This window comes from Mustela putorius, unplaced genomic scaffold, assembly GCF_011764305.1.
Source record: "Mustela putorius furo isolate JIRA1106 unplaced genomic scaffold, ASM1176430v1.1 tig00000421_pilon_pilon_pilon, whole genome shotgun sequence".
NCBI lineage: Eukaryota > Metazoa > Chordata > Mammalia > Carnivora > Mustelidae > Mustela > Mustela putorius.
Window position 1 is genome coordinate 10,522,939 of NW_025421375.1, and position 14,451 is coordinate 10,537,389.

The following is a 14,451-nucleotide window of genomic DNA, read 5'->3' on the forward strand; positions in this document are numbered from 1 at the left end:
CAACAAAAAAACCCCACTCATCTCTAAAGAATTCCATCAGACATGCCCTGCCTGAGCCAGAGCACCCAGCAGCAAACGCAACGTTCAGCTTCAGAAACTGTGGGTGCAAGTCTCCGCCAAGCTGCTGAGTGGGCTTCACGGGCACGACTTTTTCAGTTTCATTTTCTTTACCCATAAAAGGGGAAGGCATCAAGCATCAACCAAGAATCTAGCAGCATTCTGTACACTGTACCCTGACTAATTTACAGCCTTTACCAAGTACAATTATTTCCACTTAAAAGGTGCAGAATTTTGTGTATACATGTGCACATATATGTATACGTGCACATTTATTTCATAGAAGACCCTCTTCAAATAAATGGAGTATGATTTTCTAAAAGAGATTTGATGACCTATATAAGGATACAGGAAAATCTGAACACAAAGATTTATACTGAGAACATCTAAGCCAATGAGAACATGTAGGGAAGGAAGAAAAAGTATAAACAAAAATAATAAAACACAATTTCTGAAGAGTTGCTTAACAAGGAGTATTGTGTTGTTTTTCCCTATCATCTGAGCTGTTTAACCCCTGATTCAATGCTGTCCCAACTCTCAAACAAAATGGAGGGTATTCAAGGGATTGAAATCAATGAAATGCACACATAAGTAAAGCCAATCCAAAAGGCCAATTTTTCAACCAAGAGGAAGTTTCTCAGTTTCAGAAGGTAAGAAACACTAAATAAAATAGGTTAACAAAAATCGATATAAGACCAGGTTAGTCTACTGAATGTCAAAACAAACTAATTGAGGGTTTCCCAGAAGATGCTCAATAAAGGTCCAAATACATTTTATTAAATATATATCTTTTCATCAATTTCATAGCAAACTGAGTGTTTTTTTTTTCCCCCTTGATGGGGCACTTTAGATGCATGTGATTATGAATACAGATATTTAGGATGGCCAATCTGCTTACCCTAATGTGGTTTCCTATTAAGTACACAAAAAAAGAGAGAGACTAGAACACTAAAGACAGAACACTAAATATAGTACCAAATAACCATGAAAACATGTGGTTGTATTTTGGGACCACTACCAGAATCTGGGTGTTGTAAACACCCAAAACTAATATGTTAATTTACCTCAATTAAAAGGGAAAAAAAAGAATTTGGATAATCATTGCTAACATATACCCTGTTATCAAATTGTATTTTTTTTTCTATTTTTAAAAAAAGAGGGTGACAGAAGAGCTAAAACTAATTCAGTTCATTATTTTTTTTTCTCACACTAATCAGAGATTTTGTTTTACTCACAGTTCTATTTTTAAGTTGTTCCACGGGAAGTCACTGTATTTTAAGCATTCAGCTTTTTACTAATTCAACATTTACCATGGGTCTATCGCATGCATAGTGCCCTCTTATGAAATGTGCTTCAGTTCTATTGTCGTTGAGCAGGATTCAAGTGGGCTAAACATAAAATCTGCTCAAGCAAGCAGATTAAGACGGAAAGACAAGCTTTGGAGACAGACACACAGGAGTTCTAATCTTGCCTCTGCTGTTTACCAGCTCTCTGACTTTGAAGAAGCTGCTCAACTTCTATGATAGCCATATCTCCCTTATTTCTAAAATGAGGAGAGTAATTTCTACCCAACAAGGTTGCAGAGGCCATGATGAGAGAATATTCACTACTGATGGAAGTAAATTATTTCAGTCAAAAGATAAAGTAAGAAAAGTAACATATATTTACTAGATTTCAATGAGGTTCCATGTATTTATTTAAAATTAAATCAGGAAGACCCCTGGGTGGCTCAACCCATTCATTCATCAGCTAAGCATCCAACTCTTGATTTTGGCTGGGGTACTGAATTCAGGGTTGTGAAATCAAGTCCTTCGTTGGGCTCTGCTCCAGATTCTCCATCTCCCTCTGCCCTCCGTCCCCACCTAACACTTGCGCTAAGTAAATAAAATCTCTTAATAAGTAAATAAATAAATCAGGAAAATGCTACAAATATAATGGAGAAAGGAAAGGCAAGCTGAACACTGTATAGTTTTATCACACTGCTATTCTATAATAAAATGTATCAAATCAATTACAACAGTATTAACAGTCTATTTCTCCTATCTATGGCACTATTCTCACACCTGCATTTTAGCAGCTTCTAATTAATCAAAGTGCCTTTTCAACCTTGGTCACACACTGGAATCATCTACAAAGCTTTTAAAAAAATATGAAACAACAACAAAAAACTAATACCGGAGTCCTTTTCCCAAAGATTTTTAGTTTATTGATCTATTAGAAGCACTGGTACCAGGTGTTTAAAATCCTGGAGATTTTAACATGCAGCCAAGGTTGAGAATCAGTTTTAATGGCAAGAGAGAATCTGGGGCTGCAAATCTGGCATCTGGAACCCTTGAGAGGGGCCATGTACTAAGGGTCTGGGCATGTGAAAAAACCCTGCAGAAAGACTGTCTTTCTTATAGATCCATTTTCAGACACAAGTGGATGTCTTCCCTCCAAAACCTTCAAGTTCAGAGAAACTGTTTACTGGTCTGAGGAGGTCACTCTCAGGCATAGAAGTGCCTGCTGGAGTTGGGTCACCGGGTAAAGTAAAAAGCCTACTCTGTAAGCCCCCGCTTAGCCCTCCAACTGGCCTCTGAGTGCTTACTCCTAAGCATATGGTAGGCACTCAAATGCTTGCTAAATAAATGAATGAGAAACACAGCGGTGTTATGTATTTAACCAAAGGCATTACCATCAGCATCACATCAGATGATCCATCCACTAAACGGGTCTTTGACTTGACCCCCCCCAGCCGCCCCAGCCATCATGGCTAGCTATAACAGTGAGTCAGCCATGTTTCTACTACCTGTAAATCAACTACACTCAGACAACATTTTATTCCTAAATGACTTCTCCTCCACAAAGTTTCTAATTTGCTTATTGGCATTACTAGAAAGAAACCCAGCCATCAATCAAAATGTGCTCTGGTAAGCAAAATTTTACAATTAATCTAAGGAAGATCATACGAAAGGAGGTATATGCTGCAAAATCTACTATAGGAGATGAATTAGCATGTTGGCACTGAAAATGCAAGGGAGTTAGGAGCTTGAGCGATTTTCATTTTAAGGTATTATTAAATGCTTACAATATAAGGCTTCACAGATGATACCAAGATAGGCAAGACCCCCCCATTCTCACCTTCCAGTTCTGTGGTATTTTGCTGTTTAGTTTTAGCCTCACACGTATCAGGTGATATACTGAGTTTCCTCTTCTGAGGTCAATTAGCTCCCTCAAATCAAAAGAGCAGGTGGGAAGTAGTGGTCAGGATTTGAATCCAGAACTCTCAAATGCAAGGCTCTTCTGCACTCAAATCATAGCTAGTTAATACATGAATTCAGGGGCGCCTCGCTGGCTCAGTGGGTTGAGCCTCTGCCTTCAGCTCAGGTCAGGATCTCAGGGTCCTGGGATCGAGCCCCACATCGGGCTCTCTGCTCGGCGGGAAGCCTGCTTCTCCCTCTATCTCTATGCCTGCCTCTCTGCCTACCTGTGATCTCTCTCTGTCAAATAAATAAATAAAATCTTAAAAAAAAAAAAAAAGTACATGAATTCAGACCTCATCTTCAATGTGCTTGAAGTATAATGTAACTTGGCATTTTCAAAGAGGGTTCTACCACAAAAAGTTTTGTTTTTGTTTTTAAGATTTTTTATTTATTTGACAGATAGAGATCACAATCAGGCAGAGAGGCAGGCAGAGAGAGAGAGGAAGGGAAGCAGGCTCCCCGCCAAGCAGAGAGCCCGACGCGGGGCTCGATCCCAGGACCCTGAGATCATGACCTGAGCCGAAGGCAGAGGCCCAACCCATTGAGCCACCCAGGCACCCCTCTATCACAAAATGTTTTAAGACTGTTGTTCACTATCTCAAATTCCTGTACTTCATGTGCAAATATCAGTTTCACTATGTATGAATTTCAATGTTATTATTCATTCCTATGACAAAGTAAAGTGCATCTTAGATAGTGACCACTTCACTTCAGGTTATCCTAAATGAGTGCAGATTTTTAAAAACTAAAAGCAGAATTAAGTCAAAATCAAGAAAGATTACTTAGCCAGGATCCACTGTTTCACACTCTTGCATTCATCAGCCAGTAACCGTGATAAACCACCAGGGAAGGCTTGGAAACCAAGCATCATCTATCCATACCATCCAAATCTAGTTTTCAAATCATTCTGAATTTAGAACGTGCATATTGATAATCCCAAAACCAAGAATCGTTTCTTTAAAAAAAAAAAAAAAAAAAGTATAAAGCTCTACATTTAAATTCCAAGTATAAAGAAACCCAACGTGATTAAAAGAAAACTGAACAAAATGACAAAGCTAAGTCTCTTCCCAAAAAAGCCTTCAAGACAAAAAAAAAAAAAAAAAAAAAAAGAAAGAAAGAAAAAAATTCTATCTTTAAAAGGCAAAAAATTCCTTCTGGTAACTGGACATCAAGAATAACGTCAACATCACTTGTCCCCAGCTATCCTCCTTACAAGCAACCTATGGTCTTAAGGCCCACAGGGATTTTTGGAACCATTAATCCAAGCCTTGGTCCGAATGGCCATAGCAAGGATTCTAGAATCCCACTACAGAGAAAACAACATGAACAATCATATGGCCCAAGACCTCCACACAGGCACTGAAGACTCCAGGTAAATACCACACTTCAGCACACGTGCTCTATACACTGCATGTGTGAATGCCTTTGTTTTGCATTGCCCTTTTTAATCTAGAATGTATGCTACAGAAGATGTCTTCTTCACAAGAAGTAGAAAAATCACTTATAAACTGTTCCCAGCATGAGGAGAACAGCGAGAAGCAGGCTACTTAGAACCACAGTCAAGTGATCTAAGCACAGAGCTGAAGCACACCACAGGCCTCTGAATGGGACCGAGACCCATCAAGAGCCACACGGGGATCAGGGCAGGAAGAGGAAAACAGGAAGAGTCCTTATAGTAACAAAGTGCTGGGGAGACACACAGTAAACTCCAATTTATCCCAAACTGTGCGTAATTCAAAGCAGCAGCTACTCCCCTGCCACCTACATTGCTTTTAATAGCATACTTTAATTAAAAATTTAATTGCATATTTTAATTAAAATACACAATCTTCTGGACCCATTTAATTCAAGGGTCACTTTATTTAGATTACTACCAACGTACAGAATATCAAATTACCTCCTCAGGTTTAAAGGTAAAGGTAATAGACCACCATAATTCTTGATCATAAACCTGGTACAACTAATATTAATTGAGACCCTTCTGAACATGAACTGTGGACAGTAAAACTCTGTATTACAAAAAGCCATCCTATATATTCTCACCAACATTTAGCATTCATTTGTTCAACAATTATAGAGAGTCTACTTTCTGCTAGTCCAAAGACAAAAAGTTTCTCTTCATAAAACCCTAAATCCTGGGGTGCTGGGGTGGGTCAGTCAGTAAGCATCCAACTCATGGTTTTCATTCAGGTCATGATCTCAGGATGATCGCAGGATCCTGAGAGCATGCCTCTCAGCAGGCTCTGTGCTCAGGAGGGAGCCTTGCTTTAAGTTCTTCCTCTCTCTCCCTTTGCCCCTCGCCCCTCTCCCCACTTACTGGCAGGCTCACTCGCTCTCTCTCTCTAAAATAAACAAATAAAATCTTTGTAAAAACAAAAACAAAAAACCCTACATACAGTTAGAAGGACACAAAACAACAAGCTCCACAGTGTATCAGAAGAAAGTAAAGGCTAAGGGGATAAGAGAAAAAAAGAGGAGAATGTGGGGGAGAGGGATCAGGACTCCAATTTAAATAGAGTGGGCCTCATCCAGAAGGTAACATCTGATCCAAGACTTAAAGGAGTAACTCACAGTCTAACAAGAAAGCTCTGTAAGACAGACTTTGACGCAAGGGGTATTTCATAAGGGTATCCCATCCTTCAGTTCTACCAGCTAAATCTGCCCTCCTCCCACCCCCTCTGCATTAGCACGGGTCCTCATGTATTATTCTAACCTGGATTATTGCTACAATACCTTAAGCCATCATCCTTTCCCTAGACTCCTGTAACTCCTAAACCAGTTGTCCACCATGATGTTGCCCAGATGATCTTCCTAAAACATATATCCATTTCTTCTGTGGTTTCCAGGGTGGTCATCAGCTTCTTGCTTACTTCCACTACTCCTCCACACATATCCTAAAATGAACATTCAGTTCCCTGTGCCTGGATTACACATCTCCAACTCGCCAACTCCTACATATCCTTTGAGACTTTTTCTAAGACCCTTTCTTTACCTGACACAACTTGTCCCATTCCCAGTACACACTGTTCAATATGCCTCAGTCCTTCCACAGCCCATATATTATACACCTCTTTATCTTTGTACACGTGGGTAGTGAGTCCACTTGGATTGCAGTCTCCCCACCCTGCTTTAAACTATTGAGCAAAGGCAAGCTGAGCATAGTTCCTGACATAGAAAACCCTAGCACAGATTATTAACTACACGCTCACTGAATGAAAGAATGAGCTAATGAACAAAGGAAGAGCCGTCTGCCTTTCAGAAAACTATGGTTTAGAGGAGAGATACCCTGCTCCCCATGTCCCTACATTGTTCCAGAAGAACAAACGTTACAGTGTTCTGTCCTTCTAAGGGAGTGATGTGTGATATATTTTTTTAAATAGTTCATGTAAAATTTTTCATGAAAAATTTCTACAAATACCATTTAAATGAAATCTCAATTTTAAAAAATAATGTCACCTAGAGTAATTTGATAGATTTACATAAATCTGTTTCACAAATCTGTAAGTATGAATTATGGGATGTCAGCATATAATTTTGTTGAAAGTGCTTTTTCACTAATATAATTAAGTCTGCCGAGACTATTCATGTACAAGTCAAATAAAATGCAGAGTGAATTCTGTAAAAACCTGGTAGTTGAATCAACAATAAAAGGTGACTACGCTGATTGATGTGTATCTATTATTTCATTTAGAGCAGTAGCAATGTTTTATGAAATAAAAAAGGACAAAAGCAGCATAAATCTTTTCTAAATCCCACAGTTAGCAGAAACAGGTCACTATGGTCCTGTCTGACAAGCAAGACTATTTGCAATCCGAGGTCTAATATTGCAATACTTAAAAAAAAAAAAAAAGAAAGAAAGAAAGAAAGGAAGAAAGAAAAAAGATTCCCTGTCTCCAAATAAGGCCCCAATATAAAACCTCATCCCCTAACCAAAAAAGGCAAATAATTTGAATCAAGAAAACAAGTTTACTCTGGGGGAGGGGGCAAAAGTGCAATTTTTGTTTTTAAAGACAGACCCACCCATTTCCATCATTGGAACACCCTTGTTTCCTCCTTCCCCCAACACACACTAAAGTTGCAAATGTGCTGTGCTTCTTCAGATGGACTTCTTGTTCTTGGGCATTGGTTATGTGTGTCTGTTCAGACAGGCTGTGTGCTGCAACTCTGGCACCAAAGCAAAGAGGACCAGACTTTACAAAGGAGCTCTCTTAATATATCAGATCTGATGTGTAACAAAACCATGTGGATACCACACATCAGCGGGAAGGTTTGAGAGAATAGTAGCAGAACAGAGGGATGCAATCCTCTCCAGTCACGTTTCCTCTCCAAATTTTAATTCCTGACTTAGCCTGAGTCTCCTCAGATGCAGCATGCCAGATGCAGCAAGACCTTTCACTTAAACACTCAACTAACTCTGGTCAAATTAAACAGGTCCTCCTAGCTGCCCTCTAATGAGGAAGATCAAATTGTGAGGCAGAGGACTAGTGAGATCCTATTACTACAAAACAAGCCAGCCTCCCTGAAAGCTCGGAGCATTTTTTACCAGCTTCCCAAAGGACATTACCAGGGATTAGCACAAGAAAGAGAATTCAACCTAGAGGCTCACATAACACAGAAAACAGATGGCTCACTGGAAGACTTCTCTTCTACCCAAATGCTAATAAAGCTGGCCTAAGACTAAAATGCCCCAATATTTTAAAAAGGTTTTCAGGACTTCACAGATACATTGAGATAATAGTGAAGAGTTTAAATTGTAACTTTTCTACTGAAATCAAAGTTGTAAATAGTGATCATTTGGTAAATATTACCTAAGCACCCTAATTCTTGAGGGAGCTCTTAACATCCTCAGCACCAAGGCATTATCCTTTCAAGTTAATTTTAATGGCCATATCTATCCTCTGATTATGCAACTCTATTTTCCTATGGTTCCAATCCCAGTAATTATGAATCCGCTGGCAATGCAGCATGACCTTGCTTAAGTTGGTGAAACTGTGGATTCTTAATACATCACAATTTCAGACAACATTAAGAACTCCCACACAATCCAGGCTTAGGCTATTGAGAACAGCAACAGCATATTAAATTCTTCAGTACTGCACATGGGTACTAAGATGTCTTACATTTAAGACCAGGAAAATTGGGAAATATGATCTTTATCCAAAGTGAGGAAAATAAACCAACTGCTCAAGCACATAAACATCTTACAATAAGACTTCACCTTAGAGGTTCTCCAGCCAGAGACACGGTGAGCTACTATAACATCTCAACACCACAGTTAAAACAAAAGCCAGCTCTCTTTACTTACTAATTTAGGTAGTTGCCCTCAAAACAAAAATCAACAGTGTCACCTTAAATACTGCAACTGACCCCATAACAAGAACAAAGGCCAAAAAATGGCAGGTGGCCAGAAGGTCAGACACTACAGTTCTAAAAACAAAACAAAACAAAACAAAAGCCCTAGCAACTTTTTTTGTTTAAAAAAAAAAAAAACCAGAAACATAAACAAAAACCAACAATTCTGAGCTAAGGCAAAAACTTCTTTCAGGGGCCCCTGGGTGGCTCAGTCATTAAGTGTCTGCCTTCCGCTCAGGTCATGATCCAAAGGACCTCTGCTCAGCGGGAAGCCTAGTTCTCCCTCTTCCACTCCCCCTAGTTGTGTTCCCTCTCTCACAGTGTCTCTGTCAAATAAATAAATAAAATCTTTAAAACAAACAAAACCTACTTTCAGCAGATCTAGGTATCCTGCCATATTCTCATTTCTTTATTAATGAACTCTCTACAATTTTTTTTTTTTTTTAAGTAGGCCCCACATCCAGCATGGAGCCTAACACAGGACTTGAACTCATGACCCTGAGATCAAAAATCAGATGCTTAACTGAATGAGTACCAGGGCACCTCTGCACAAATTTCTTTTAATTCTACACACACACACACAAAAGTGCGCGCACTTGAGTTATTTATCTTGTGCTTTCCTAAAAGGCAATGGAGTTTTTCAAGTAAGTATCATTTGAGATGAGGGCAAAAGAACTGTGTACCTCAAAATACTGTTGTGGTAAAGAGAGAAAACAGTTAACAACTGTAGTAGTAAAAAGGGCATCTGCTGTTGCTTGTACCACCAGCTGGTGTCAATCTATGCATACACATACACAGACACTGGTGAGCAGTCCATCAAAAAGCAATACAACTTCTTGGGGCACCTGGTTGGCTCAGTGGGCTACCTCTGCCTTCAGCTCAGGTCAGGATCCTGGAGTGTTGGGATCAAGTCCACATCGGGCTCTCTGCTTGGTAGGGAGCCTGCTTCCTCCTGTCTGTCTATCTGTCTGTCTCTCTCTCTCTCTCTGTCTACTTGTGATCGCTATCTGTCAAATAAATAAAGTCTTAAAAAAAAAGAAAAGAAAAGCAATACAGCTTCTTAATGTGTTTTTCTCACTTTGTAAGACATTATTTTTTTATTTAGACATTGTAAGAAAAAAAAATTTAAACGTCCTAAAACACTAGAATTAGCTTGGTGCCCCTTGAAACTGTGTCAAAGAATCTCTAAAACTACTATGATGAGCTCCCTGCTTTGTCCAGAACAATGGAAAATATAAGTCTATAAATCCCACCACTTCTACCTGATTAAAAATCTTGTAAGAGTTAAATTTTCTTCTTGAATACATAATAGTTTGCATAAAACAAAAACAAAAAACACTCTCTCATCCAAAGGTAGAAGTTCACCAGGCAAAGCCTTCCAATACAAAAAGCTCAGTAAGTCTGCGGGAAAAGTCTGTTCCTACTGATCCATGAATGCTTTTTTTGAAGCTCTCCAGAAACAAACGGTATCACTGCCTAATTATAAACTGCCATCAAACAACTAATAAGTCTTTCATTACACATACTCATATTTAATTCTCACAATAAAGGTCTGCGTAGATAAATCTGTACCAATTTTATAGTTATAAATTTGGAGGCCCAGCGATGCTAAGTAACTTGCCCAGAAGCATACAGTAAGCTGATTAATGGTAGTTAGGTTTCTTCAAAGTCAAGGTTGACCTTTCCAAACTTGATCTTCCCAGCATACACTTCACTGACTTTGGCCAAGTTCAGGAATTACACTGAAGTGGAATCCCATGCATCCAAAGGTCACATGTTTTCAACCAGGATATTCATAATCTTCAAATACACCTGCAATTTTTTTCTTGTTGTCATGTAATCGATTGACTGAAACCACCATTCTTTCCTAATCCATCAAGATGCTATGTACAAAAGAAAAAAAAAAAAACCAACAACCTAGGGGGAGAGGAAAAAGGAATGGCATGCTGCAGGTGCACAAACCATTTAAATCCCCAAAACAAATCCATCATTACAAAACAGATTAGAGATATCCACATTATAAAAAGATTCATTTAAAACAGGACTTGATTTGCATACTCTTTTTCCAGAAACGCAGAAAGCAATTCTTATGGCTAAAGCCAAACATGTTTGCTACTGCCAAAATTGTCTCCCACACAAGACACTTCTCTCGTCAGCAGATTGCATTAAAAATGCTTTCATACGCACAGTGTGGTTTCCTAGCTGAAGAAAAGCAGGTGGGATCAATACCACATGCTCTCTGCCCTCTGAAGACCTTTGCTCAGAAATTTAAAGCATGACAGTAAACAAGAGAGAAGCAGTCTCCTAATGAACCCAGAACATCTACGGTTAATGACTGGTGCTTCATGCTCAACCAGCACAAACTTGCAAAAGATATATTTAGTTGGCTGAAATGCAGAAGAAACTTGGGAGTTTCCTGACAGAGAAATAAGGAAATAGGCATACGGAGGAGAGCTAATGTGTAGAGAAAGACAGAGGAGATGGTCCGACTAAAGGCACACTGAATGAACAGCACGTGATCTTTACAGAAAGAAGCAGATCATAAGAACAGGGTGCCCCACACGAAGGTCGGCAGTCATACTGCAGCATACACCAAGCAGGGATGGACAACGAAAAAAGATGAGAGAGAAACCTAGAGAAATCTGGGAAGTAACTCTGGAAGCTTAGAACAATCAGGACATACAGATCTGGGATAAAGAAGACCATTGAGAAAGAAATACTGATAGGCCAGAAAGGGGATCAGAACCAAGTGCCTTTCATTCAAGTCCCCAGAGATCTCTAAAAAAACAAAAATTGCAGGATAAAAACCCATGACCTCTTTCACAAAACCCTACAAACTACAATCTGAAATGGCTAATCTCTCATCTACTCCTTATTCTCCAATTCCACAAAACCTTTTGCTCATGCTACCCTTCTCTGAGCCACTACTCTGACCTTAGAATAAGCATGATTAGCTCCTTCTAATCCCTCTATACCCAAAACTGAAATTTCAGACCAACTACTTTTTTTCCTTCAGTGGACCTTCCGTAAGGAATTCCTTCCATGAGGAAAGGAATCAAAGGCAAACCCTCCTTCCCCAAGTAGCTCTCTACTTCCAAGACATAACTTCTCACCTTCCTAAGAGTAACAAAAGACAAGGAACTTTCTGAACCTTAATACTTGGCAATTAACACAGAGCACCAACGCAAGAGCCTCTCAAATATTCATTCACTATGCAGCTAGCAGACATGGATAACCCCAGACATCAAACGGCAAAACCCAACCTGATTACCCAGGGAAGACACAATTTTCCAAGACCTCCTTTACAAAGGTATAAAAATATATATACCTGAATCCTGCCCCGCTAATCCCCACGCCCAGCTAAGTTGCTCTTATGAACGGAAATTGTTAATATTAAGTACCATAAAACATTTTGTGCAACTAACACAAAGTTATACATGATTTCTGAATGCACGCACATACCTAAGTCAGGGGTGCCTGAGGAATGCCACACATATGGAGGGGAGCGGGTGAAGGGGGGGTTCAAGGCGTCAGCTTTTGCTTTGTCCTCAGCCAGCCTCCTGCTCCTTCACCCACATATACAAATGGTGATACCAAGTCAAAAAAGAACAACAGTGAGAAGGAGGGGAAGGCTGGGTCATTTAAGAAGGGGACCATAGGGGCATGTGGCTGCCTCAGTCGGTTAAGCCAGTTAAGCATGGGACTCTTGATTTCAGCTCAGGAATTGATCTCAGGGGTGATGAGTTCAAACCGCACGCTGGGCACCACACTTGGTGTGGGGCCTACCTAAAAAGGGGGGCAGGCTGGATAGCATCACATCATCATCTGGGGGAAAAAAGTTTCAAATAAGGTAAAAACATGTATCATTTCACCTTCTTATCCGTATCACTGATAAAGTATATTCAATATATGTAACAAGGTTTTCACTTGGGGCAACTCTCCACTTTAGTTCATTTTTTTTTTTTTAAGATTTTTATTTATTTGACAGACAGACCACAAGTAGGCAGAGAAGCAGGCAGAAAGAGAGAGGAGGAGGCAGGCTCCCTAATGAGCAGAGAGCCCGATGTGAGGCTCGATCCCAGGACCCTGGGATCATGACCTGAGCCGAAGGCAGAGGCCTTAACCACTGAACCACCCAGGCGCCCCACTTTAGCTCATTTTATTTCAATAAAGAAAGATCATAATTAAATTAAGAGATATTTTTAGCAAAGACAAAGGAAGTAAATTCCAAAGGACATCCACTGTCCCCGACTGACACAAAAATTTAGGTATAAATAACATGTGATTTTTTCTTCTCTTTTGTACAGCACATTTTGTTTAGTTTTATATTTAATTTAAAAAGGCAGTTACATTTTCAAGAGGATATGAGGAATATGGGGGGTTTTTTCCTCCCCCTCAACTTAAAATAGTCACATAAAAGCAATGATTTTTATACTTCGGAGAATTCCCCAAACAGACCAATTGTGTTTGGTCAGGTAGGGTAGAAATGCTGACTATAAAGGAAACTTATTTAAATAATGCAGACACAGCTTTAAGGACCTCAAGAAAGTCCTCTCTGAACTAGTAAAGAGAAAAACAATCTATAGAGAAAGGCAGGAGTACAAGGTGAAAGTTTAAAAAGCTGCAGGTCAGATGGGAACCATGGCTCTGAACTAAGGCAAAGAGGTACCAGGACAGAAATAAATATCTGTTTTGATTTGCTAAGGGACAGCTATGTTACAGCAAACCACTCTGAGACCACAGGGCAATTTGCCCACCAATTAACAGATGGCTGCTGCTGCTGCAGCTTCTTCTTTTTTTTTTTTTTTTTAAAGATTTTATTTCTTTATCTGACAGAAAGAGACACAGCGAGATAGGGAACACAAGCAGGGGGGACTAGGAGAGGGAGAAGCAGGCTTCCCGCTGAGCAGGGAGCCTAAAGTGGGGCTCTCAATCCCAGGACACTGGGATCAAGACCTGAGCCAAAGGCAGAGGCTTAACAACTGAGCTACCCTAATGCCTTCTAAAAAGATATACAAAATGCTCTGGTTCCCAAAATTCATATCATACATAAGCATCTCTGACAAAATAACCTAGTTTAAAAGTTGAAAGATTAACTATTGTGACCCTCCAAATTTAAAATTCACATAAACACTTTAATTAAGAAGCAATTGCTTAAAAGATTTTGCTCAGACAATGACTCATTAGCACACAAAAGTGATGTGGCCCTGTCCTAATCAGCATCACAGTAAATGCGCCATCACACTGACCTGGAGAAGCACAGAGGCTGATCTCTTACCAGGTACTAAGAAGTACATTAAAAAGGAAATATGCAAATCATATACTCCACAACTTAGACTATCTGACCCCAATTTCCCCCCACGAAACAGGAAAAACCTAAACAAAAAAATAATCTGTTCAGGGGTGCCTGGGTGGGTCAGCAGGTTAAAGCCTCTGCCTTTGGCTCGGGTCATGATCCCAGGGTTCTGGGATTGAGCCCCACATTGAGGGTCTCTGCTCAGCGGCAAACCCGCTTCCCTCTCTCTCTGCCTGCCTCTCTGCCTACTTGTGATCTCTGTCAAATAAATAAAATCTTTTTTAAAAAAAAAAATAATAATCTGTTTAAATTACTACCATGTTATCATCTCAAGTACCCATGAACCTAAAGCAGGATGTTGGGGAAAAGAATTTTATTTAACAAGTGCACCTAGGGTGCTTGGCTGGTTCAGCTGACAGAGCATGCAACTCAATCTTGGAGTGAATTCGAGCCCCACACTGGGTACAGAGCTTGCTAAAAAAAATAATAATAATAAACTTTAAA

At 39.7% G+C, this 14,451-nt stretch overlaps 1 protein-coding gene across 10 annotated transcripts in view; it reads right to left on the reverse strand.

The window, feature by feature from the left end:
* ELAVL2 (ELAV like RNA binding protein 2) overlaps nt 1-14,451 on the reverse strand; it is a 168,322-nt gene that overhangs the window by 42,849 nt on the left and 111,022 nt on the right. The window lies entirely within an intron of this gene.